Raw genomic sequence first — 6,000 nt, forward strand, 5'->3', positions numbered from 1 at the left:
CTTTTCTTTTGTTCACTTCGTGTCCCACAGTCCCACCTCACACTTCTTTTTTCTTTTTTTTCTCCCTTAGCTTTTCTTGGCTGAAGGTTCCTCACACAAAATTCAAAACCCTCTCTCTCTCTCTCTCTCTCACACACACACACACACACAAGCGGCTCTCTCTGTCACAGCCGCCGACACTGCCCAAGTTAACCACCATCGCCGCCTCTTCGACCTTTGCCGCCACCTCACTCCCTTTTCTCCATGGTTTGACTTCTTCTAACAAGAATCTAAGGTAAAATCTTCATGACCCACCTTCTAATATCTTTGGGTTTTTATTCTATATTGATAGGATCACTCTTTGATGTTGTGGGTTTTGTTGTGTTTGTTGGGATATTTAAGATCTGGTTGGAGGTTTTTAATTTAATGGGGTGAAATGGATTTATTGTTTGGCAACAATGTGAGTTGGGTTTCTTGAGTAATCATTTGGGTTTTTGATTTATATGGGAGATTTGGTTTAATTTTTGAAAGAAGTTTTTTTTACATTTTGAAATGCCTTTGGCATATGAGGTTGTGATTGTGGTGTTAACTATAAATTTGTGCAAGTAACGTGAGCATGTGTCTTTTGCTTACCAAGTATTTGATAAATTGCCTATATGAGTTATGGGATTGAATTTCTTGACATGTGTTGTAATGATTGTTATATGAGGTTATGGGTTGTAATCTTAGTTGTTTATATGTGCTAACACATGTAGCTTTAAGGTTTAATCAAGTTTCAAAGCTTTTGGCATGATGTTGAAACTATAGTATTTTGTTTTTGAGACTTTAAATCTGTCAAGGACACATTTGAGTCAAATGCACTACGTGATTTTTAATAAATTATACAAAAATTATTTTGAGTTGAATTTTTTATTATACATACTAGACATATAAGGGCTCTCCATATTTAATTTCAAGGTTTTTAGATAACACTAAATGGACCAATTAAATTTTTAAAAATAGCTGACTTGTTGCAAATTTAATCAGAAAGTATGTTCTGAATTTTGAGACTTTAAGGAAGCTACTACAAGCTTTTGTTGTGTGGCCTATATTAAGATTATCCTAAACGTGACTTTATTTGGATAAATATAAAAATCATCAACTATTGATAAAGTTCAACTTCTTTGGATAATAGAACAATTCTACTACAATTTCTTTAAAAAGTAATTTTCGTGCATAAACCACCAAACTTTTTTTAGCCATTTTTTATAAGATAAAAAAGTTTGCAATAATTGAAATTATTCTTTTGAATGTACGTAACACATATTTCTTTTATATTTCTCTATTGTTTAGTCATATATATTTTGTTATGTTTTAATAATTTCTAAGCAATGAATCATCTGATTCTTTAATAATTTTTGGTCTTTTAGAAGTTTTAATATCTAAAATTTTCTAACAAATTTTTTGTAAGTCATCACGTTCAAGTAATGACTTCTTCATCAAATTGTAACACAAATTGAAGTCATACATGAGCAAGTTATGAAATGATGTAATTTCTTAATCAATTTAAGATTTTATAAAATTATTTTAGTCTATCTAATAAATATGTAAGTTCTCGTGCATAGCATGGGTTAGCGACTAGTGCTTAATTATTATTGAACCATGGTGCTTCATTTCTTAAGGGGTTGAAGGTGGGTAACAGTTATATCGTGACCGAATATTACATCCAGATCGAGGTGGCCTATTGAATGGCGGACTTGGCCTCCTATAGAGTGGACCTGGCGTTGGTGGAGTTGGCGGCTTCAACGGTCGAGCAATTGGCTTCAAGGGTTGAGCTAGCGGCTTCAAGCTACATGATCTATGATAATTTAGATCACACTTTTTTGAGATATGAGATAAATTTATCAGAATATAACCAAATTAAGAAATTAAGAAAACATACATGGAAGAGAGCAATTAGAGCAAAAGTTCCATATATGGAAAATCTCAAACAGTGAAATTACTTGACAAGTAATTTGCTAATTAGTACATGTTAAGAAACTTAAAATTTATCAGGAAAACACTAGCTTTTGGAATTGAATATATGATTATAGGCCATTAAAAACAAGAAAACTCATTTGATTTCAATATCGGTATATTAAAAATTATTTAATTTTGCTCAGTCTTTAATAACAGTTTGAAATTAACAAGCTTATATTCAAAATATTTTTTCAACATATATAAATGAGTATAACTGCTACTACGTAAAAGCTTACTCAATAACCAAAATCAAAAGTTTATTTTAATGAGTACACAAAAAAATAAATTAAAATACAACTATGAACTATCTAGCTACTAGAAAATTCAAAATAGTGCTCTCGCGAGGTAACCTTCAGCTGCATTTGAAGAAGGAATGAAAAATATGGAAGCCAAGAGAAGGCAGACAATGAGAATGGCCTTCATTTTGAGACTTCGTGGTTCTAAGCTTCTCCACCCTTATCTTATTTATAGGCCATACATTCAAGTAGAAGTGTGTAAAATGGACCATTAAACTCACTGGAACAAGACAAAATGAAGGAAGATGATTTGAACTCAAGACATCTCCATTAGAAACATCATTAAGTGACAATTGAACTACAAGCTTTTGATAATTAAGATATAATTGAAAGAAGACTTTAAAAAATAAAGCTGGCTAAAAAATTGATTAGAATAATGTTTTTCGTAAGTTTATTTATTTATTCTGACAAGACGATTGAAATGAATTTACTTTTATAATATATATTTTAGTGGCATCAAAATAAAAGATAAATCATTGGAAGGTCTCTCCCTAAGAGAAAACATTCAAACCGGTCCTGGTGTAAAACCCCATCTCAATTCCCAACAGTGCTTTAATGAAGACCTCATTTTGTTGATTTAAAAGAATAATGATAATTTCAGTTTTAGTGCACAAAAATATTTTTAACAAAATAAACACCCACGTCCTCATAACTCTGCTAATTGCGAACCTCATTAAGCTAGCAAGCAATAGCTAATGGTCTATTTATTCATTGGGTACTATCTAAATAATTCAAGGGTTTAAGCTTGTCACTTTTATCTTATCGCACTTTGAAAAGTCTATCTTCTTGGATATATGGAGAAAACTAACATGCGGATTGGTCTATTTGTAGTTGACCCCAAGTCTTCACGAAGTTCAAAAACTTGTCGGGTTCCTTTTTTGTCTACTTAACAATAACCATTTATTATGCTAAGAACTTTGTAGCTAAATCGGCACTTCTTAGTATTTTTAACAATAACTACTAATTATGCCAAAAACTTTGTATTTAAACTGACACTTTATATATTTTCAATGAAAATGTTTAGGATACCAATTCTGGCTCCCCTTTGTAATCATCATATTCATCTTGAAAAAAGAACAAAACAGTAAATGACTAATAAAATCTCCTACCAGTCGAATTCGAGCAGACTTAAGTTAGGGTGGCTGGCTCAAAATCAAGCCAACGCAATGGATGAGACTAATTCAAAACCTTTGAATTTAATAGATTTTATTGTTCTACTTCTATCAGAAAATAATAATAAGACACTCAAACCTCACATTGATATTGACAGAAGAAATTTCAATGCAAGGCAATGGTTCAATGGGGATGGGGTAAGACAAAACCATGCAGGGTGGGAGCGAAGACCCCATCCTTCAGACCCGCCCAACCCCATTGCCATCCCTATTTTCTTGGTTAATAAATGGGGCCTTATATTTTCTTGGTTAATAGATGGGGCCTGCCAAAAAATAATAGACTACTCACACTTATAACACTTATAAGAAAGTAAATTATGTTCCCACTTTCATACATCAAATTCGTAGGTCCTGATATTGTATAAAGCGAAAGCACCATCACAAACTTTTGTATTGAAAATAGGACACTTATATTACACCACCACGCTGATATTGAAGCTGTGTGGAACTCATTTACTGTGAGTGGGATATTGTAGGGATAGGGAGCGGAAAAAGCACATGCCTTATCCGCACTTCACACCCCAAACTTTGGTATTGAAACTAGACATTTAAACCCCACACCGATATCGAAATCACAAGAATTTAATGCAAAGTGACCGATTCATCAGTGGGCTTTCCTGGTCTAAAGATATTTCGTGGATATTGCATGATATCAATGTGCCTGCGTCATATCACCATCACAGAATACTTTCTTCTTATCCTCACAAATCACACAAAGGGGCATTAGTCTTTAGGCGAAGGATCAATTCCCTTCCAACATCTTTATAATAATAGCGTGAATGCGCGCATGCACTATAGCACTGTAGCTACAACAGTGCTTTGGTTTAGTGAGTCACTTCTTTCTTTTTTTTTCTTCTTTTCCTTTTTTCCAAGTTTTGAACAGTTGCTCCTTTTTTTTTCCACTGCTTTCTTTTCTTTTTTCTCCGCTTTTCTTCCTGGGTAATATCCTGTCCACTCTTTTTTATAAAATAATAAATGCGCACATGCACTGTAGTACTTGTAGCTACAACAATGCTTTGGTTTAGTAAGTCTGATAGGCCAAAAATGTATTGACCTCTTGTAATGAATTAGGTTGATTAATTAGTCAAGTTATTAATTAATCAAGTTATTAATTAATCAAATGAACATGCAAACGTGTGGTAGCACAAACAAATCACCAATTAAACTAAGTATGCAGTGGAAATTAAATGACACGGTAATTTGTTTACGAATGGAAAAAACCTACACGGCAAAAATCCCACCGGGTGATTTTAAGGTCACTACTTCCGAAATTCCACTATTGTCACAACAAGCGGTTACAAGTAAAGGAATCCCAAGTACCTTACCAACCTACAGTTGAACCCTTACCCCAATACCCAATTAGACTTGTTCTGTAGTGACAATTTCTCGTTTCAATGCACAGTTCCCAAGTACGTGACTAACCAATTGCGCGGATCCCAGTTCGCGGCTTCAATCACCAACTAGAGAAGATTGTTGGCTGCAAAATTCTTCAATTCATCCACACGATGTAGATCAAGAAGATGCTTGGTTACAAAACCCTATGGTGCAAAAACACAACAACTTCTTCACAAGAGAGATAAACTAGAGCAAGAACTTCGTCTCAAGTCACAATTTGCATGAATAAGGATTTCTCAATACTTGTGCAACTTGCATACACTTTGACGGCCCTTAAAATAATCATTTTATATGTCTAGGGTTTAGAGAAAAGAAAGACCAAAGACACATCCACGGATTGAAATCAAAACAAAACTCAGAATCTGTTTTTCTTAAATCTTGATAGATAGAAGTATCAAGAATCTGTTGAGCAGCTATTGAGCCACGGGGCTGGAACAGCTCTTTAAACCTCGACACATGCTAGCTGTCGAGCTTTAATGAACTTGCACTTTTCAACTTGTTTCTTGGACAGACTTGATGACTTCAACACTTGATCTTGAAACACAGTTTCTTGAAGTATAAAACTCATCCTAATTCTACCCAATTACAAGTAAAGTGCGTTTTGTCAAAGGATTAGTCAATTATATAAATGAATGACATATGTTATAAACAAGTTAAACACATATGTCCTAACAAAGTCACTTTTTTTTTCCAAGTTTTGAATAGTTGCTCCTTTCTTTTCCACTGCTTTCTTTTCTTTTCTTTTCTTTTTTCTCTGCTTTTTTTCTCGAGTATATCTTATCCACTCTTTTTTATTTTCTATATATAAAACTGTTAATTAACACAATAAATTGTCACAATATTTTTGCAACTGTCGATATGTTAATTCCTTATAGGTTAAAATAAAATATCATACTAGAATTATCCACAACTAAAACTAAATGTATTATGAAAAAAGAAGTACTACATCCACAACATTTTTCGTAACACTTTTACAACATTGTTCATTAGGATCTTTTTTTTTTCCACAAACCATAGTACACCAATTTTGATTGTGCTGTTTTTGTCTTTTCGTTTAAAATTATATGTATATATATAGTTACACTGATTTAACAAATTCTTACAATATTTTCACAATTATTGACAATTTGCACTATTCATTGGCTTTTTTTTTCACAATA

The sequence above is a fragment of the Castanea sativa genome, chromosome 1, assembly GCF_040712315.1.
Source record: "Castanea sativa cultivar Marrone di Chiusa Pesio chromosome 1, ASM4071231v1".
In the NCBI taxonomy this organism is placed as follows: Eukaryota; Viridiplantae; Streptophyta; class Magnoliopsida; order Fagales; family Fagaceae; genus Castanea; species Castanea sativa.